This window comes from Zonotrichia leucophrys, chromosome 3 (assembly GCF_028769735.1).
Source record: "Zonotrichia leucophrys gambelii isolate GWCS_2022_RI chromosome 3, RI_Zleu_2.0, whole genome shotgun sequence".
Lineage (NCBI taxonomy): Eukaryota > Metazoa > Chordata > Aves > Passeriformes > Passerellidae > Zonotrichia > Zonotrichia leucophrys.
Genome location: NC_088172.1, coordinates 39,276,795 through 39,298,815, shown reverse-complemented (window position 1 = coordinate 39,298,815; position 22,021 = coordinate 39,276,795). Strand labels below are relative to the sequence as shown.

Genomic DNA, 22,021 nt, shown 5'->3' with positions numbered 1-22,021 from the left:
TGTCTGTCCGGAAAAGGGAAATGCTTTGGTGTTCAGGCAGTTGATAGAACACACGTGTTTATGAAGAACCATTGCTCTCTCTTACTTTTTGTCCTCTTCTTTTAAATGCATCCATCTGCTTGTGGAGAGCACTGTTTTCACTCCCCATACACGTGTATGGCAAGGTCAAATGCAGATCCCTTTCTTGATACCCTTCCATGCATGAGATGTTCCAAAGTACTTGTAGCTCTCTGTCTGTGAGGGTGGGCTGGATGTGCAGTAAGCAGTGGAGAAGTGCAGCAAGCATGTGTAGCATGGGGAGAGGAAGCAGACCAAGTGCACTGGTTGTTGTCCAAGGTGAAAACTGCAGTGTGTGGTGAGCAGGGTGTCTTGACATGCCAGGTAGCACTCCTGCACAGACTGCCCAGCTGCAGTGCCAATGGCTTTGTGGGACTGTTGTGATCCCAAATTCGATGGACAATTTGTCATTTGATGTAAAAGTATATGCGAGGAAAAGGAACCGGATGTTTCTATCATGTACAGTTTAGATTTAAAATATGACTATTGATTAGCTGCTGCTGATGTTGTTTACTGTTGAAATCTTCACAACTGGCCCTTGCAGCAGCTCCCAGATTGTGCAAATGGTTTTTTGGAGGGGAAATTAATTAGCTGGCTTGCATATTCCAAAGAAAGAGGAAAAAAGGTCTCCTCTCTGTTGCTCTCAGGCATGCATCCTTGTTTTTTCCATAGGATTGTTATGGATATGTACTTCCAGGGATTGTACCGTCAGCCTGTACCATTCATGCATTTTGTGGAGTTCATAATCGAATGCGTTCAGGGCTGAAAGTGGCACACGTGCTGCTCTGAATGCTCCTTCTCAGATGTCTCCTGCTGCTGGTAACCCACATTCTGCAGCTGGAGGCTGCGCTCCAGGCATGAATGGGGCGTCTTGTGCTTCAGCCAGGCGGAGTGAACTTGATTCTAGGTCAAAATCAAATGTGACATTTCCTAAATGCGTGAGTCCAAGCTAGTTACAGCACTAAAAAGCAGAGCCTGTGAGTACTTTCTGTGTGTTATTTCTCAGTGATTTGCAGTCTATTTTACTCAAGATGGGAGGGACATTGAATGTGGGTTTATTATTCTGGTTATACCTGCAAAACTGAGAGTAGGAAGAAAATAAACCAGTGTCACCTCATCACATAGGGGGGCAAAAGATTTACCCTTACAGTACCCAAAAGCCACTTCTGTTGTTCCAGGGTGAGGGTATCCTGTTTACAAACAGTGGCCTAGATATTACCTGCCAGCACAGCTCCTTAAATCCGCAGCCTGCTTCTCCCTGCTGCACTGTTCTTCCCCACAGCCCTCACAGGCACAGCGAGAGCAGGCAGTGACCCAGATGCGCTGCTCTCAAAGTGCCATTTGTTCCCAGCACTCAGCATGCTGGCAGATTTGACACATGGCTACACACGCATCCATCACTAGACCAAAATACGCCTCTCCCGTGCTGTAAGGGCTGTTGTATCAGATAAGCCTCTGCTGACAGAGCCAGTAGCTGTTCACATATCCTCTGAGGTGTGTGGCAGTGTGGGTGCATGGGACACCTGCCCTCCGAATGTGGAAGATTTGTTGAGCTGCATGATGCAGTCCTGGTGCTAATTTTCTTTTTTTTTTTTTTTGACTGCTTAAACCTTCCAGGGGGGTTAGCAGGCAAGAATTGGTAACATGCTTTGTTACCAATGCTACTAAAAAAGAAAAAGGAGAAAGGGTTTTTTCCACTTCTGTTTTTTATCAGGGAGTACAGAGCTGTGTTCTTTCTCTTCTCCTATTCTGACTTCAGCTTTATCTCTGATTCCTTTGCATACAGAGCTGTTACATGTATGTATGCAAATGTGTTTATACAAATACGTATTTACACACAGACACACACAGACACACATATATAAAATCACCAGTCATAGATACATAGGTACATAAGGTTGTTGAGACTGGAACATAAAACTAGTTCTCTCTTCCCTCATCCAAGCTATAACCTCAATCAGTCCTTTTACACTTCTTTGTGGATACCAAGCCACCAAGTCTCATTCAGCATGACTAAACAGATATCCATTGATACCTCTCTTCCTTCCTCCACCTGCAGCTTTCCACATTATCTCACACTGCTGTTGCCATGAACAACATCAGTGTCCCTCAGCCAGGCCAAAAGCTGTCCATCTCTTAGTTCCCTGTGTCTTTGCTCTGTGATCAGCTGATTCTTCTTGCATACAGTGTCTTTATAAATGCCCTGTGCTATCCACTCCACACAGCTGAAATTAACATCTAAGTACTCATTTGTTGTCTTGAATTCCTGCAACATCATTTTCTCTGGCGCCTTCAGATTGTAATTCCATCTGTCCAGAATGTCTTCACTAAAGAAATTTGTCCCATTTCCTCATTTTTTAGCAGTGTAACCTTCCCTACACACTCCTCTACTGATTTCATCATTCAGCACAAGATGCCTATCTTTATCACCAAAGACCCTCCCTTCCTCTCTATTCCCATCTGTCAGCCAGCTCCAAGGGGGCATCTTTCTCCTCTAGCCTCCTGTGATGCCTGTCTCCTCCAGTGCACGAGCTGCTTTCTGACATGTCACTACAGATTTTCTGCTGACCTAACCCACCCGGTTAATATCAGCAGGACTACTTTCTTCTTGTCCTTTAGGTCTCTCCTTTGAAATGTTCTCTTTTTGTCTGGGGTGCAGGCAATGCAGAGCAGCTCACCACCCATCTTCAGCTTTCAGAGTGCAGCACTTGCACAAGTAGTAAGCACTCATTGTAATTTTAGACCTTATTGAGATTGAGGCCTTAACCAGCATCTCCTGTCACTGCAGGCTTTTAAAAATAGGCTCAACATGCACGGTAATAGCATGGTTGTAACCATGGCAATGCAAGGAAGGCAGGGTTTGCAGGCGGGGATCTTACCAGACCAACTGGCGTGTCTGAGGGCTGGACCAGGGCGACGCAGGGGAGAGGCTTCAGGCTCAGCAAGGAACTGTGAGCCTCAAAACACATCTTTTTTCCCCCAGCTGGGTAAGGTGGCCTGATAAAAATAATAACATATGTGTAGTTGTTCTGCCTTGAGCAGGGAAGCCACCTGGATGGTCATTCAAGGTCCCTTTTCCTCCTGTAGCTCTGTTTTAACAGGCAAAGCTGACTTCTCCTTGTCCATGTGCCGTGTGTTCTGATCTTTTGCTGACACCAACAGAAGGCCTCTGAATCAAGAAACCAGAATATCCTCATTAAGGATCTTCTTGGAGGATAGGAGAGTAATGTATCGCTCTTTGAGCCAAGGCTGGCTTTGTGCAGCAATAAAGCATGAATATTAAACAGGAAATCAGTGACACTTCTGAAACATGTCTGAGACAGAAATCCAGATGCTGTATGGGGATATAGGCCCTTAAGCCTTATGTCTATGGTACTCTTTTTTTTTTTCTTTTTTTTTAAAGCTGCATCTGCATATTGGTGGTGTAAGAGGGGGCATAGCAAGTGAAAAACCAAATATTTTAGCCCAGTTTCCTGAGGAAGTGGGGGTTAGGCTGTAACACACTTCGTGTGTTTGTACACCAGTCCTCCTCTTTATAAGTTTGCAGGCTGTCTCCAGCCAGGGAGGGGCCTTCAGGGGCAGCATTTGACTTCCCTGCCCTTTTTCCAGGCATGAGCTGCTGCAGGGACATGGGCTGGGCGTGCTGGCAGCAGGAGCAGGGAGCTGCAGACCCCTGGAGCAGCTCAGCAGTGGCTGCAGCAGGGCTTGTGCAGTAAATGCGACTGGGCACCAGGCATCTGGGGCTGTGGGAGAGCCAGGAGCACCGGGATGCAATGTGGGAAGGACTCTCATTGCGAAGTTAGCATCACACGTCCAGATGAGCTGGAAATTCACTTGCATTAGTTCCACTGATCAGGTGTTCGCTTAATCTTGAAAGACAAAAGCCAAAAAAAAAAAAAGGGAGGTTGTACTGAATAGTGATGACATTTTAAATCCTTAGAATATTTCAACAAAATAAATGCTTTTGTGTGGCTTCTGCACTGCAAAGAGGTTTATATTAATGTAGCACAATCCTGGAATTACATGCGCCTTGTGTTTTTCTGGTTCACACTGGGACGCTTGCTGAGGGAAAACCTGTTGTCTTTAAGGGCAGTGTGAAAGAATAAAGATTTGATCTAGAGCTTGAGGCTGAGGCATTACATCAGTGCAAAATCTTTTCATTCATAGTTCTAGTGTGTTGTCCTGAAAATTTAATTTCCTGTTTGCACTATGGGAGAGTCTTTTTTGGAAGCCACTGAATAGCAGGGGTAGTTGTTTAAGGTGTTTTTTGAAGGTCAGTTGTCAAAATACAGTAAATTTTGTAGTTGGTCCTTTTATTTATGTAGGTATTTATTCATGTTATTTCCTGAATATAGAACCCAGCAACATAAAGTCAGTAAATAAATAATAAGTGAAGTAGCATGAGGGACAGCCCTCTTTTTTTTTTTTTTTTTTTTAGTCACTCATCCCCATCCTCAGCCCATTGGTGATTTTTTTCCGAGGTTTTGCAGTGCTTCTCAGATTTCAAGGTTATATTCCCTTCCGTTTTGTCTTATGTGACAATGAAGGACCTTATTTATTTTCTTTACTTGTCTCACTATTTAAAAAAATAAACCAGAAAGTCAAGTTTTTTGTTCTTCTATTTCCAGTACTCTTGTTTATTTTGAAACTTCCAGAAAGAGATAAGAACAGCTTAAGAAAAACGTTCTCTAGAGTAATCCCTTAAAGAGCAGCAAACAAACACTGCAGATTGGTCCTAAAGGCTGTGCTTCCTTTCTGGGGAGGGAGAGAGGTGGGGAGAGAGGATGTTTTCTTTTTAGCTCTGCTCTAATCATCCGATCTGGGATTTGATAAGCTCCACACGTCTGAAACCGCTGCCTCCTCCTGTCTTCCCCCTTCCTGCCTCTCAGAAGATTAAAGTGAACATGGCAAAAAGGAAACAGTTTATTTTCAGCTTGTTGTAGTTAATAATTAGTTTACAGTGGAGCATTCTCATTGTTTGTATTCTAATCGTGTTGCTATATTCTTTTCTTACACTGTTTACTTTTCACATCACGGGCCTTCTTTGATACAGAAATAGGTTTACAAATAGCCCATTCTTGCAGAACTTCAGCCTCTTTTCAACATTTTTATATTGCACATCGGGAAGTGTGACATATGTAGGTGGGGTATCTTCTGCAAAGGCTCACCTTGCCTGCCCCCCTATGCTTTCTTTTCACTCTGGGACAATTTGGAATTACAGCAGTTGTGAAACCACAATAGGAAGCGATCAAGCCATTAAAGTATTGCATGTACAAGATATAAGTATCATTTGGCTCATTTAAAATTAGCTGAATCCATGTATTGACTGAACTACAAGAAGTCCTCAGTAAACACCCCCAATTTGTCCTAAGAGATACTTGTGCTGAATTCTTTTAACCTTTAAAGCCTTGAAGTAAATTTGCCAGGACTTTGAGTCTGTGTGTTCCCATTTGTGTATTTTTAATGATTTCTTCCATTATGGGAATGACTGTCATTATGGGTACTGTAATATTGCAACACTAGCATATATATTCTATATATATTCTCTGTGTATGTGTTTATTGTATGTCATGGAAGAAATGTCCTTAATTAAAACCATGCACACTGATCAAAGCACAAAAATATTTATTGTATAACTAAGATTCTCTCTTAAGGGGAAGGGGAAATTTGTTTATAATAGCAATTTCTTATAAAAACAAATTTTTGTGTACAAAAAACTACATTTGCTTTGCACTGTAATTGCACTTCTAAATGGCCTTTACTGCTTCTACAGGAGGTTTGTAAATACACTGTTGAGCCAGTTTCTGCTAAAGGTCCTTCTGGGTCAATCCTGTATCTTTAGAAGGAAGACATTTTCTTCTTTGAAACAAACTGGAAAATCAATTATTAAAACAAAAGCTTCTGAAACCTTGAATTATGCATGGGATTTTTTTTTCCCCTGCTGTATTTTTTAACTTTTATAGTGGTGTGAGTACTTATTTCTGGCCATAGAAGTGTTTCACTGATGCCAGTGGGATACTGGGCAGGTAAGGATGAGCAGGCTGAGGGTCTGGGAGAGGGGATGCAGCACAGGCTCTAGCCACCACGTCCCCACATCACTGTCTGCCTGTGCCTTCCCTCAGCCTCAGAGATGCCCAGCAGCATTTCTAGGAGCCAGCTCAGAGGGATAGAGAGTTCAGTCTATTTTTAGGACTATGGTCTCCATTCATTCATTTTTTAAAAAATTGTTTGGGGCATAGTACTTCTTGGTTTTCTGCAAAGTGAAATGCAAGTGCTCTTCCCGTAATTAATGAAGTATTTTTTTCTACTATTTTGAGAACTGAAGTGTGCTGCTGCAGTCACATGCCCCTCATATGTGACACTCTCAGTCTGAGTGCCTGCTCAGTATTGAGCTTGCTAATAGCTTCCCCTATGGATTGCTCAGCCCGGTGACCCAGGTCAGTCCCTGGCCCAGGGACAGGAGTTCCAGGGGGAGGCTGAGCTGTGCTCGGCATGGGCTGCCTTTCAGCTCACACAGAGCTAGCTGCACTCTTGTCTCTCTCCCCAGCAGTGCGGATGACCAGGGGTGCCACAGGGTTTGGGTTCTTCTCAGAACACTTTCAAAGGGCAGGATTTAAGAGTGGGCCTCAAGTGCCATGGCCTTTCTGTCACCAGTGGCTTCACTGTGCCCTTCTCCACTTGTTCACCCTAACCACCGGCTGTCCCACTGAGGGTTTCTTAAAGCTGTTGGCATCTTTTGATTCTGCCTCTGCTGGGTCTGTGCACACATCCACCCTCTCTGCCTCTGCTGGCGCTTTCCACGCAGGGGTTGCTGTTGGATGGTGCTGCATTTCCAGATCCCAACTTTATGCTTTCAGCTCTGCCATTACAAAGCCAAGCTGCTGCATGGAAAAGGAGTTGTGGATGAAGATTTTACTTAGTTTATCCGGTTTGAAAGTAGAGAAAGACGGAAGGTACTGATATCACTGATACTGAGCTGGCGGTATTGAAGGGCTGGAACTGCCTGGGTGAGGGGCACAGCCCAGGGTGAAGGAGAACAAGCAGCTTTGGCAGGGTAGGAGCCACAGAACATGGGCAACAGCTGACAGTAGCATGTCTGCTAAAGGTGAGTCAATACAGCAGCTCAGCTTTTGATCTTTAGCACAGTTTGCGGGTTTCTTTCTCTTCACAGCTCCATTTTATTAAATCAGAAAAAGTTTGAGCAAAGGCTCTGTGTTTTCCCGGTGTTTTCCTCCCACGTTTCCTGTTTCTTAAGACTTGTTGCCACTGGAGTGGTGACTTTGCATCTGAGTTCCTTCTGCTCCAAATGGAAAGGGCAGACGTGTTTTTAGACAGGAACAAGTTTAATGGTGCAGACAAACACTCTTGTTTTGAAACTACTAAACTACTTTTGGACTCCTTTCACAGAGGGACCTAGTGATCCTTATTTACATCCTGCATGTGCGGAAGCTTTCCAGTAACTGTTTTAGAAACCAAGTGACTTTGACATGAAAAAATGCAGAGTGCCTCTCCCATAGCCCCTGTCCTCTTTCCAAGTTTTGGCACTGTTGCGTGGGAGGACAAACCACTAGAATAGTATTGTCTTAGTATAAGTTTTCTAATAGTGTTGGTGGTTGGTGTTTTTTTTTCCTTTGCTGTATTCCAGGGGTGTGTCTGGACTTGTAGCAAGGGCAGATTTTGTTGGGAGCTCTCTCTTTCTGCCCTCAGCTCTCTCTCCCCAAGCCTGTTGATGACAAGGCTTTTTCATATCATGTGCCAGCTATCTGGGACCTCACTTAGAAAAGGGATGGTTTCAGGCTAACAGGGAGGCTTTTGTCTCTGTGTAAGAACAAGCCTATAAGCTTCCCTTAAACTTTAAATGTTTTATTGTTGGAAAGCTTTCAGATGTTCACAGGATAAGGGCTCTTTATATGTAATCTGGCATTGCACAGTAAAGGATTACTTTATGTAAGTTAAGATGTGCAGTTCCTTTATAAACTGGCTGTGTGAATTCAGCATGTAGTATATTGTTTTTCTCCTTCTGTTCAGTGTTGCTTCTAGAAGGGGTTTCTTGGTTTCGGTCAGCTGGAGGTTTTTTTGGTTAGTTGGTTTTTGGTTTTAGTAAGGTTACAAATCTTAGGTGATGGGAATAGGTGGAATATGCTGCATGCACTCTATTAAAAACTGAACATGTGTGCTTCCATAGATTTGTTCAAACAGCAGTGTCAGCAGAGTTCTGGGTGACAGAATCCTCAACCAGTCCGTAAAGGGTAGCTTGAGATTGCTAGAGCAGAGTCCTAGTAACCTACTACTGAAAAGAACTTTTTGGACCAGTTCACGGCCCCAAATCTGTGTGGTATGATGTAGTGTGACATAAGCATGACTGACATTGAAACAGATTAAAAAAGCAGGCTATTACTCTGAAGAGACTAACCAACACTTTCTTTTCAAAGTGGATCCAGCTCATTTACTGGTTACACATCCTGATCCAGACATATTCCTTTGTAAACTGTTCAACATGAAAAACTTAATCTTCGTAGTTTTTGCCAAGTAAAATAGCAGCCCAAGCACCAGGAATGCCTGCTTCTACTTGAGGTTTGAAAAAACAGCAGCAGAAGCATGTTGCTAATAGAAAACTGACAGATGTTCATAATTATGTAGATTTTCTTCTGTGTTTGAGTGCCATAAACTCAATTGCATCTACTGGCATTTGAAAAGTATGTAAGACCACTTATGACTTCAACCAGCCACTTCCTCCAGCTGGGTGAAACTCGTATGAACTGCAACATATATCAGACCAGCACCCTCTGTGTGTGGCTGTTTTTATGCTTTCAGTCATGTTATTATCTGTTTTCAATGGTGAGTAAACTGAACAGTTTTTGCTTCAATGAACAATCAGGAGTTTTGTGGGTTCCCATCTAGGATTATTCACAATGCATTTGATTCAGAGACCCTTGAAGTTGGTGAGTGCTGATGGATTTGGGAGTGCAGGGCTGAGAAAAAAGCATTTACCATGTCTGCTTTCAGTGATTTCTCTTTTGTCAGTAGTAATAAACTTAATTCTGATCCCAGTATGAACTGACAAAAACACATCTGAAAGCTGACGAGGAAAAATAGAGGTTGTCTCATGAAGCAGACAATGTCATGAGAGCGAACACGCAAATGATGTCTAGTTATGCTGCTTGGCACATTGTTTCACAAAATACTTCTTTACAAAAAGAAAGTGACTTTTCCACAAGGCTACATAACTACACTGCTGATATATACGTAACACTAGGAGGGGGATATGGGTTTTTGGTGAAAAGTGGCAGTTTGTGGAAACTCGTGCTGCCTGCAGGAAAAGGCTGGTCCTGGCAGATAATAATTCTGATTATCCCCCAGAAGTGTTTTGCTTTTCTTTAATGTTTCAAATCATGTTGCTCTGAGATTCAGCACAACTTTTTGTGTTCATTGGTGTGCTAAGGATTTTCTGTGTCTTACCATGTAGGAGGAGATGCTTGGACAGCTTTCATTTGGACGCTGGTTGGACAAACTGTTTGTTTCCTCTTCTATTTGTTATACTAATTGTAAAAGAAGCCTATATTGGTGTGCCTTGAGGCCTGTATTAATTTATTTTGCATCTCCTTTGCTGTACTCTCCAAAGTGAGCAGAGCTTTTCTAAAAAGTGCTCATCAAAATTTGGAGATATGTAGCATGATCCAAAGCCTTCAAGAAAAAGGAATATTTCCCCTACATTCTTGGGTAGAATGAAAATCATTAAGACTGAAATTGAGTTCTGTATGGGCCCCCAAACTGAACACAAATAAAGAGTGAATAATCTTTGGTTTACTCTGCATGCTGTGTCCTGCCCTCACCCTCAATTACGCAGCAAAATACTTCCCTTCCCTTCTCCCTCCCTGTTCCACCTCCAAGCCTCTCTTCTCCTTTGTAGCCTAGGAGATACAGCACATTTTTCGTCATCTAAAATCAAGCAAAAGGCTTCCCCAAGCTTTCTATCTGCCATCCCTACACTTCTGAAAATCCTGCAAGGCTAGAGATGTGGCAAATTGTGTGGCTGCCTCAGATTTAAAAAGATACCATTTTCCCTAGCCCTCTTGCTAGTTTTGGTCTTAGGTGGTCTCAGTGAAAGGCTTGGGCCAGACTCCCTTGGCGTGTATTAAAGCAGCAGCATGCTGTAACATGGAAATGTTACAAGTGGAGCTGTACTCTTGGTCCATCCTTTCCATCTTTTCCTCCCTTTTAGCCTAGAGTCAGCACAGGCCTCTTTCTATTTTATTTTATTTAATCTTTTATTTTATCTTTTATTCTATTCTGTTCTGTTCTGTCACTCGCAAACTTGTCTGAAGAATTTCCCCAGTTTGGTTTAATCCTGGTTGCTGCACAGGCGTTTGTGCTGGGGTGAGAGAGGAAGGGAGCGCTGCCAGGGCTGCATCCAGAGGCTCCATACCAGTGCTGGGGGGAGTTCAGCCCCTTTTGGCAGTGGTGCCAGCCCTTGCCTTCCAAGTATTCCTGGGACAAGAAGCATGAAGTACAGAGTTCCCTTATTTGTCACTCTTCTAAGGAAATTTTTAAATCAGTCTCATGGTGTAGAAGAAAATAATGAGCTAATCCTGAGTTGAGGTGCCATTGGATTGTTTTGGACCTGGCTCATTTCTTAAGCTTCTAACTTTTCTGCATGCAGATTTTATCCAATTAGTTCGGAGGCAGAAGTAGAGTTTCTTGACTTGATGTTTTCTTTCCAGGCCAAATGCCTGGAAGCTAGGGAGGGAAATAGATGGTGCTGGAATAATAACCACCTTCCCTGAGTTTAAGCAAAGCAGTTAAGACCCACTTTTTTTTTTCAGTGTTTTCATAAACTCTGCCAAGCTGTACAAAAGGTGATGGGAGAGGAGGGGGTGTTCATTTTTTTTCTTTATTCCTTGATATACCCACTCTTTTTCTCAATTGCTAAACAAGGAAAGCAAGCAGAGATGATGCTTACATTTTTGCTTTTCTGTTAGAAAATATCTGTCTCTAAAATCTCTCACAACAGCCTCCTCTGATTTGTAATGATGTTTTTTTTCTTTTCTCCCCACCCTGATCCCTCCGTTCAGATGAAGTCTGGGCTTTATAATATCAAATGCCTGCTTGCTAATCAGGACTTAGAGCAATGTGATTCAGTTTCCATGTTTTAGAGGAATATTTATTTGGTTATTCCTTAATAGAAATTCTAATTTCCTAACTGCTCTTTATGTAATGATGACCAGTAAAAATAACTTGATTTAAGAAGCCATTCCCCTTTTGTTTCCTGTTTATGCCTACAGCGTCTTTCAGGAGAGGTGCTGGCACAGGAGTTGCTGTTTCTGCAGCTGAGGCTGGTTTTCATGATCAGTAGTGCAAGGCTCCAAGTCATCTGTGTATAGCTGTGAAGTTACTCATCCAGCAGTAATTTCACAGATACCTCTCTGGTGAAAAGTTCAGCTACGTACTTGGGGGAGAATGGCACTTAGAAGCGGTTCAGATTTAGTCTGGCTTCACTGGTGTGGCTTCACCTGGGCACTGAAAGGGATGTTCTTCTCCATGTGCTGCACAGTTACCCCTCCCAACCCTGAGCACCAGCAGAATCCTTGCCTCCTCCCTCTTCTAGGAGTTTACAAACTAAACGTTTTAACATCATTGTTAGTCTGTGCTTCATGAGTTATTCTTTCAAAGATTTCGCCTTAAGGGAAAATGAAGCTTAGCTGTCATTTGAAATTTACTCAGGGTCGGCAAAATGATGGCATTTGTCACTTTTGCTCTCCATCTTCTTCAAACAGGCCCTAGTGTGTGTCAAGCTGGATATTGTATTGGCTTCCTCCTTCTCCCTCTTTGTTCTCCTAGAGAATGCCAAGTAATTAATACAGTCTAAAAATGAAGTGTGGCACAACCCCTTTTTTCCCTTTGTGTAGTTTTCAAACAAGGGGCTGTCATGAACCTACGTGCATCCAATTCCAAAACGAGTTTTTTAAAACAAAATGACTTAAGAGATACTGGGTTGACCAATTTTTTTAGGGTTGGATCTGAAATAATTGGCACACTTGCTGTGTGCTGCTGTGCGTTTCTTGTTGTTGACCTTGTCTCCCTGAAGTCTGAATAGCCATCATGTCGGTGACAGTGATGTGTCTGAGCAGTCTGAGGGAGTCCTGCAATTATTTTAATATTTTGCATAATACTAGTGGAATTCAATAATTAGTTGTGAAGGTTCAGATCTAATTGCCTCCTTCCCTAAACCAGGAAAAATGGTGGAAGTTGGTGATAAATGTTAGTAGAGAGAGAAGAAAGTGTCATATAATTTGTGGTGTTCCAGTCACTTATTATTTTTCTCCTTCTCTTTATTTTACAGGGCATATTTTCAAGCCATTTGTGAGGAAATGTGGTGAATGTAAACTTGCTCTCTTCGGGGGGGAAATTGTGGTAAGTGGTGCTGTCTTGATTAATTTTTGTTTTCAACAAAAATTTCAGAAAGGTTGTTTTAGCTTTCTTCAGTTTTAATTTTTCTTTTATTTTTTTTTTAGCTCTGGAAAATAAAGAGATATCGTTGATTATATGTGTTCTTTCTCTGGTACAGAGACTCGCAGTATGAGAAGCATTGACAGAGAACAGCACGCTGGGCCTCAGGGCAAGGAATGTGTTTTCATTTGCTCCAGTGGCATCTGCTTATTGTGTTTGTAGCTGTTCTATTCTGCTGAAGAGTGGTTGAGCTAAAACCTGGAGTAGAAGAAATAAAAAGGCCTAATTAAAAAACAAAGGGTACAAAAAAGGCATGTTAGCTATATAAAAGACCAGGAGAAAGGTAATGCAGAGGGAATATTTATTTCCCAAAGTGATGGGGGTGTCCAGTCCCTCTACAATCTTTCCATCTCTTCCCAGAATGTCTGACTGACACCCTTGCCATGTGGAACTGGGATGATTTGCTTATGTCTGAGAGATAAGGAGATAGTTAATGTGTGCTATACCAGTTTTCCTATTCCTCCTTTCCATACCAGATGACAAGCTTTGCTGCTTGTCTGAGTGTATTGTATGCAACACTTCCAGAGGCATCAGCCTCCAGCAGACTTCTCTCAGTGCTCTGGAAATATTACACACCCTGTGTCTGTGCTGCTGAGCTGCACCAATCTGAAGTAGGAGGAGAGAGAGAAGGGCAGGAGGTAATTAGTGGCATGTCCCAACTAGAGGGAAGTGATTCAGAGAAAGCCCTTCAAACCTGAAGAAAATAAAGGCTGCAGATTTGGAGCAGTTAGTGGGCTCATCTTGCTTTTCCCCCTAGGAGACCATGAATATACACAATTCTGGATAGTACCAATCAATCACCCTTGGGAAAAGAAACATGTCAGCAGAAGACTGTGTCCCTGCTTTCCCTTGGCCAGGCAGGGTGTTGGGCTGGTGCTTTTTCTCCAGGCAGAATGTGCAGATTGCAGACGAAAACTGGCTTATTCTCCACTGGCAGAAGACTTAAGAGTCAGGTAGCCTGCAGGATAGAAAACTGAAAATTAAAGACTGGCTCTGTGAGAACACTTGTTCTTTCCTGCCATTTAAAAACCCCTAGATGTTGTTACATCATATAGAAAGATCTGGATTAGCTAGCAGATGTTTAAATGTAGATCACTTACCCCTCTGCAGAACATTTACTTTAAGAGACAGGAAAAGAGGATAGAGAAGCCCAGAAATCCACAGAGAAGCTGGTCAAATACATGAAAAGTCCTGCCCAATTGTACCTGGGTGTACCCTACTGCAGCTCATTCTTTTAAATTATTTTCTCTCCTCTAATCAGCTTTTCTGACAGTTGTGTGTGTTGTAAGTTTGCATCTATATCCCTATGAGAAGTAAAAACAAATTTTTAACTAGAATTTGGTTGTAGGGTCACAGATGAGCCACAGATCAGAGCATGAGTTCATTAGTCCATGAGATTTTGTGGTGACTTCCACAAAACTTTGTGACTTTACTACAAAAGAGGGTAGGATCCGTATCCAGTTTTCTTTTCAGTGGTAGTACTGATACTTGATCCTAAAAGTTATCCAATGTTCTTCCTTACAGGTTTTTGTGGGTTATGACAAAGTTCACAGGTTGAAAGAGAACTATTTGGAAGTAGTGATGCTATGCAACACCAAAGAAAAAAAAGTTTATTAACAGACCTGGTAGCTGGATGGTTCTAATTTCCATTCAAAGATGCTTGTTAAGGTCAGCCTGGTCTCCATGGCTGACCTTAGTAAGAGAGCACAGTCCAGGAGCAGCAAGGGGAAAGTGACAGAAGCATGCTTCTTAGAATCATGGAATAATCCTGGTTGGAAAAAACTGCCACAAATCTGCCAAGAAACTCGTACAAACTCTTGTCTTGTCCAAACTCCCACTTGAAACAGCTCCTGTTAGGTCAGGTTGCTCAGGGCCTTGATTTTCAAAATTCAGCTGGCTGGAAACTTTACAGCCCTTCTGGGCATCTGTTATGTCTGACCATCCTCAGAGTGAAAAAGGTGCTTTCTTCTTGCTTCTTGCTGTTGTTTGCTGTCTGTCAGTGCAAACTCTGCATCTTCTCTGCCTGTGAGAGGGAACTCTTGAAGGAGATTTCAAAATCAGGAAAGTTGCTTCACATGGCTCCATGGAAATTGGTGTCATGCAGATGCAGTAAACTTGCTAGGAGGGACAAGAGCCAAATGACAGTCTGGTTCACAGAGGCTCTACTTGGGCAATGTTTGTCACATATAGTTGATGTTCAGACTCAAAGAGCATGGCTGCTTGACTTGGTTGAATTTTGAAATGTGGAAAAGGATTAGCTGACAAACTGAAAACTGCCAGCTTTCCTCACTTGCTTACAGTGATGTAAATCAATGAAAAGAAGCACTTCTCACTGCTGGGTTGTAAACATCCAGGAATTTTTTCAAGCCAGTCTGGAGCTGGGTTTGTGCTCCAGGATTTTGCTCTAAAATTTGTTTTCCTGCAGTTATTAAGATACATAAACAGAGTGCAAATTTTCTTTGTTTTCACAGCTGTTCTTTTCATGCTTCCACTTCAAACTGTTTGCAACATCTTATTTTGAGGTAGAATAATCAGGGACCTTGATTTTCTCACATGTGAGGATTTCTGAAATATCTCTGACCCGACTATATGTTTGCCTATGGCATTACGAATTCCCAAGGAGTTTAAAAATAATTGCAGAAAATGTAATGACAAAGAAACAGTTTTGCCCAGCCTCTGTCCCTAACCTACTGAATCCAAGAAGTAGTGGACATCAAGAGGACGTTTTGAATTTATCTTGACATAGCTCAGAGGCTCAGCAGTTATTTGTTCATCTTGTATCAAAGTCCTAGAAAAGGTCATGCAGCCTCTCGATCAAAAACTCATAATGGATTTAAGAGCTGATTAGAGACATATACTTGAATGCTGGGAGGGCAATCTTGGCTGGATTTAAAACTCCCTCAGCTGAGCTGATGACAGTGAGAAGACCCTTCGTGTGATGGGATTTCTGTGAAGCAGCCTCGTGGATGCCAGAGCAGATATTCGTGTGGCACTGTAGGTTGACCTTGGCATGTCACGGAACAGCCACCCTTCCACATCACAAAGGGTCACAAGAAGCCTGACTGATGTAGGACAGAAAACCTTGGGGTGATCTCTCTTGCATTTTTTCCCACAGTCACAAAGCTCTTTGACAGTCCACACTATCCTTGAAACTCTTGCCTTTCGTAACATTTTTTGTATTTCTGAGCATGACTTATGCTGTACAGTTTGGGGTTCTGTCCCTGGTTACAGCCATCACAATCAGGGCAGGATGAAGCTGTGAAGTGAACTGAGGGAGTGCTGTACCATAAACCTGACCTGCATCTTTCTGCACCAAGTGTGCAGGTGAGCATTCATCCATTTCCCATAGATTTCCTCTTCTCAAAAAAGCTGTGAATGCTTCAAACACAGGCTTTGATGTTGAATGTGTATCTCAGGGCCTGGGAGTCCATGCCTCTTTTCCCTCTGAGTTTAGACAGGGATACCTTCCCAGGTTGAGGGCTTTTTGATGTTTCAACTGAAATCTGAGAAGCTTTGCTTCTATTTGCACACTTCTCTGTAGACTAGAAGCAACTGCACATCTTAAACAATGGATTCAGTTTTTATATGAGTAGCTCAAGATAGATATATCAAGGAAAATTTGGATTTCTGCTAATACATTCATCTGCTATTTTGGGTTTTCTTCCCCCCAGAGTCAGGTTTTTCTTCTCTCTCTATTTAAAAAAAAAAAAAAAAAAACCAAAAAAAAAAAAAAAAACCCAAAAAAAAAAAAAAAAACAAAAAAACACGGTAGTGACTACTTTGACTGCTTTGATTTTAAGAAACTGTATAAACACAAATTTTATATATTTATATAAGAAATTATATAAACCCAGCATCTTTATACATAGTAAATTTGTTTGCCTTTGGAAAGATTGTGATGCCCTGTGCATTCCTGGATGTCCAATTTGTATGGTACAATTATTTATATCCCTGATGTCTATGAAAAAATGCTGTTGAACTTCTCTTGGTAATTCTTCACACTGTTAGGTTTCTGACAGAAAGTGTTATAGAGCAACTATGTATTATCTGTGCTCTCACTACAAAAATAAGCTGCTGGGGCTTTATTACCTGTATTCTACCATACCCACAAGAGGATTTGCTTGAGTCATTAGCTGTTCTCTGTAATTAGGGCTGACCTGGAGCATTTTGGTCCTATTTCTAGCAGCTTTTAGTTTTCTGAAGTCATTCATTTGGGCACTGATGTGCCTGAGTAGTGTTCTTCTGTTGCTTATCTTCATTATCCGTTCCTATGGGCTGAAGATTATCTTTCTCCTTAGGAAGGAAAGTGTGGGAAATGCTTGAACATTTTGATGTATTTGAGGCTTACGAAGATTTGCTATGCTATGCTTGTAATTCCTTCAATTTTAGTCTGTTTCTCTTCTTCCAGTCAAATCCATTCAGAAGATGTGAATGCTGATGCTGCTGGGTGTAGTAAATGTTAAATCTGGTCCATAAGATTTCTCAGGAATGTGGTTTTCCCCCTGCCCAGAACTGCATGTGTCCAATCCCAACCAGACTGGATTTAGTCTGCTCTCTGTGAAGCATTGTTACACTTGTGTTCACTTTATTAAATCAGATAACCCTACACAGCGAGGTTATGATCCAGTCTCCTGCAGAAGAGATCTTTGTGTCTCAGACTCTGTCATTTTCCTACATTTCACTGGTAATTCATTTAATATAGCTTTTTGTCCCATCTCCCCCCCCACCTCCCCTACAAAGTTTGAGGTGATCCAATTGTTGGAATTACTCAGCAAAAGAGAGTTGAGCTGTGAGCCTTCTATGTGGATGTCTGTCCTGCTGTAGCCACTGGAGAAGAAAGAGGGAAAGACAGGTAAAACAGCAGATGCAACAGAGCACTTCACACAAGAGAGCTGTATTTCCCAGCCCTCTTGGCTGGCTCAATGGCAAAGATGTTTGCAGTGGGTCACGATGTTACAGCAGCTTGAGTATCCATGATAGGGTTTAGCAAGTGCTAAATTGGTTGTGTTTGTTTGTTTGTTTTTTTAATCTAGATAATAAGCCTTCCAGTTGCTCTGTTAAAAGAAAAGCATTACATTTTGAAAATTCACATGTTGCATTAGGGGGTGTTACATCAGCGTTGGTCTGTTCTGTATGTGCCTTGGTGCAGTTGATACAAAAGCTCTTGTTCCATCACTCAGGCATGTTTCACACCTTATGTTCCCCTTTCTCCCCTGCAGAGAACTGGATGCAAACACCTACCTGATAGAGGGCCGTGCCACCCTTCAGGAGCTCAGAATTAGCTATGGAGCAGCCTTGCAGCTCTGTCTCATGGCCAGCTCTGATCACTCACAGCAAAACTGCAGGCAGGTGCCACCCAACTGGTCGTGGGATCCTGGAGCATTGTAGGTGGGATCTCCAGGGAAATTAGTTGCTAGGAAGCATCACCTCCTTAGTGAGCTCATGCAAATTAAGGTTTATTTTTTCCAGAGGTTAGTAATTTAGTCATGTTTGGGAGTTTTTTGCAGAGATCAAAACACAAAGATTTTGCCTTGACACTTTGCAAGTTTATGGTCCAAATCACAAAACCTCTCGAGCTGTTCAAGGAGAGACCAGAAGCTTTTCACATGAATAAATCACTCCAGTTTCCCATGCCTTGCTTCAGAATTAGCTTGAAAAATTTTGGCTGACGTCATGCCAAAAATCCAAAACAGCAACAAAGCAAGGGGAAAAAAAGCCTCCCAGCAGACACCCAGCATGGAAAATATTGCCAAACTTGGGTCTGTTTGTGCCAAGTTTATAATCAGGCAGCAACAGGGTCTTAGTGTAGGTAATGCTTTCAACCCACAGCTAATGAGCCCTGAAGTGTAGGGAGTGAGGAATGCTGTAGAGAGAGCTGCATAATGCTGTGTGCAAGACATAGATCATATCTGGGAATGAAAAGAAAGGAGAACATGATCTCTGGGCATCAGATAAGGCCATTTCTGTGGATATTACTCTTACTAAAGGAATAAGTGTTGTAATGACAAATAGATCTATAGGTAGAGTATAAGGCAAGTGGGCAGATGTAGATTTTCCTGACCGAAGTGTGCTGTATTTTGCAGTCCCAGCCACAGCACTGCTTTTCTTCTTTATTTCTTTTATGAAATACAGGAGGAGGGAGATGGTTAAAGTAATTTTCTCAGCATTAATTCTGCCTCATCAATACTTCATGAATTTAATAGATTTTACAGTCATTTGGGAGACTATTTTATCAGCCAGGTTCAGTGGAGGTTGCTGAAACTAAGTGGAGAACAGAATGCATGCGTGTGTGATACAGGATGCTGTGGTATCAGGATTTAATTATTATGGGATTTGCTTAGGAGATTTCTCTGTGCTATTTGTGAAGCTTTATGTTGGGCACTAAATACATTGCACATAGGCAAGTGATCTCTTCAATAAGAGTTTGGCATGGATCTCCAGGTACAAGTGTGTCTGTTTCCACCTCATAGCATAAGCACACTGCTCTAGTTCTTCATCTCTCAGTACATCTGCATCTCATTTAAATGCTCATCTTACACAAATGTAATGAAACTGCATATAAAGGATCATGAAGAGGAGGAGAGATCTCATTGCAGATTAGTAAAGCTGAATATTTTTGGACATTGAGTTATTTATATTATCATTCTGCTAAGCTCAAAGATAAAAGAAAGCCTTGGATGCAATCCAGAAAAATCAAGAACAGAAAGTAGTGTAAAGATGATGCATTAATGCATGTCTTGAGAATGCCTGCAGTACTGTATCCCAATACCTATTCCGAAATAAAAATTAGGATGGGTGGATCCTGAAGGCCAGTGCTCAGTGATGGGGGAGATTACTGCTTGAGGTGTCACACTCCATTAGCTGAGGTGGAAAGCTCTGTTGGGGAGTGTACCACATCATTCTGCCCTGCTAGCAATGGGTAACAACATTCCTGTGCTCCAAGGGGTCCTCTGCAGCCTCCACTGTTCTGGAATAGTCAGCTCTTCCCAAGACATTTTATCAGGCAACCCACTGGTGGTGATTTTTAGAAAATATCCTGTGAACTTAAATTCATGACAACTTTGTGTTCGTGTTAGCTCTGAAAACCTCAGAGGTTTATAAAACCTTCTCATAAATAGCATTTTGTCCTGGTGACCTTTATACCTGTTCAGCACCCACCTATAGGAGTCTGCCTAATATAGAAAATCATATTGCTGCTATTGTTTTTAAGAAGAAAAAATAATAAAAGATTCAGCTGTGTAAATGTCATTCCTGCCCAGCCTGTTTAGTATTAGAAGGCAGGGAGAAGTCTGCTTTGAGATTTTCCCTCTGGCAAAAGCTTGAAAAGCTTTGAATATTGTGCACGTCCTTGATCGTGTCATGCAGTGGTAGTAATGAAAAATACAAAATCTACTGTCTCATTCTGCTAGGGTTTTGAATGCTGTGCTGAGTGCCGAGCACTGGTCTTCCTAATCCTACAAGGGGGTGTTGAATCCTGTAAACAACCTTCCAGGAATGCTGTGACAATGCTGCCATGATGGGAACGTGGTGGGATGGCTTGCATGACTGGAGTGCTGCGATGGATGGCTACAAGCTCTTCAGAAGGGACAGGGAAGGAGAGGAGGCTTTGTGAATTAGGGAGCTTTCAGAGTGTGTAGGGTTGAGGACCGTGACAGTAAGGTGCGGAACACTTGTGGGGCCACCGAAGGAGCTGGGGTTGTTCAGCCTTGAGAGCAGGAGGCTCAGAGGGGACCTTATCACTCTCTGAAACCACCTGAAAGGAGGCAGTAGCCAGGTGGGGGTCAGCCTCTTCTTCCAGGCAACCAGCCATAGGATGAGGACACAGCCTTAAGCTGCACCAAAGGAGCTGTAGGTTGGACATTAGGAAGAATTTATTCACAGAAAGGGTGACTGAGCATTGGAATGGGCTGGAGTCACAGTCTCTGGTGGTGTTTAAGGACACACATGGCACACTTAGTGCCATGCTCTAGCTGACCATGATGGTTCTTGGTCATAGGTTTGACTCAACAATCTCAGAGGTCTTTTCCAACCTAAGTGATTTCCTGCCTGTGTGATTCTGTGATTCTATGATTTCAGACAGCATTGATTTGCTGGCATAAGTTTTGTGCTGTTACTTAATTGAACTGCATTTCTTACCTTCTATTTTGTTTTATGCAAAATCATGTTAACTAAAGGTAGTGACTTTACAGGCAGAAGGATAAAAATAGCTCAAGACATTTTAGATTCTTTGTGAAATTATTAGTTAAAAATAGACATAGATGTTAAATAGGATCTGAAATGTTAACTGCTTTGATCCTTGGTTAACAGACATTCCCATTCATGCAGTTAAGATGCTACATAGAAAGAAGACTATATGAACAAAACTTCAATTGTACGCTATGGAAACAGGGGTTTGGGTCTTCTCCTGTCCTGTTTTGCTGCTTATCAAAAGTTAAAAGTTTGTCTTTTTCTTCAGTGGAAACTTACACCAAATTGAAGTACAGTATGCTTTAAGCTAGTGATATCATCAGTCACCAGCATCTGTTACTGAGGGGTGCTGACTCTGGTTAGCTGTAACTGGGCAGAATCATCAGTCTGGGGAAGTCCTCTTTTTCCATTGTATTTGTTGCCTGTGCGTGACACTTAAGAGTTTTTGTCCATTTTTTCCTCCTCTTCTAATTCCTCAATATTAGGGAATTAGTGTCTCTCTGCATGCCATTTACTATCAAACATAATCCCCTTTTCCCCTATTTCCTTCCATTTACATCCTTTGATGAGAAATATTTAGGCCACTACATGTCTTTATTCTTGTCAGACATAAGCTGATGAAAGAGCAGAATTTCCTGTAACAGATCTATCTATAGAACAAGGCATCTCAAAATACATGCTTAGACATATAGAAAGCAGAGACTGACAGCTGATAGATGCTGTAGACTTCTCTTTGTTTTCTACCATGGTCATCATGCCAAATGTGTCAAAACACAGGGAAACAAATTTGTATACAAGTGAAGGGGCGTATTTTTTGGCAGGGAAGACAATGCAATATCCCCTGTCCTATTTTGAAGATACCCATTATGACCATTTTGGTATCTGCTAAATGCCTTTGTAGAAACCCAAGATCATTCCATTTGCTTTTTTAAATGTTTTTTCTCTTAAGTTTTGCCCTCCAACTGACTGTAATTACACCGGGAGGCTTAGTTTGGGTTTAACCACTGGCTTTCCTGTAAGTCATTAGATAGTGTTGGGGGATTTTCAGGCACAGTTGTAAACTACAGTATATGTCTTCATTTTCTTTTTTAGGTTAGACTGTTTATAAGCCAAGTGTTTCTGATGACAGAGAGAGCGCACTAATCAAAGCTGACAAAGCAGAAGGAAAGCCTGTGTTGAGCTACAAGGCAGTTTGCAACAGCCTTTCCTTCACCCCAAGGAAATAAGAGCATGCTGAAGACACAAGCTGCACTGCTAGTGTAAAACAGAA

General features: G+C 42.0%; 1 protein-coding gene across 5 annotated transcripts in view; it reads left to right on the top strand.

Annotated features, from left to right (window-relative positions):
* The window catches only part of FYN (FYN proto-oncogene, Src family tyrosine kinase), a 148,225-nt gene that overhangs the window by 57,994 nt on the left and 68,210 nt on the right, over positions 1–22,021 (top strand). For 4 of the 5 annotated variants that reach the window (XM_064707907.1, XM_064707906.1, XM_064707903.1 and 1 more), the window contains exon 2: positions 12,398–12,468. The gene's annotated coding sequence lies outside the window, so the exon portion shown is untranslated. Of the gene's footprint in view, positions 1–11,339; positions 11,484–12,397; positions 12,469–22,021 lie in introns of all 5 variants that reach the window. The other variant, XM_064707905.1, reaches the window with a different exon arrangement.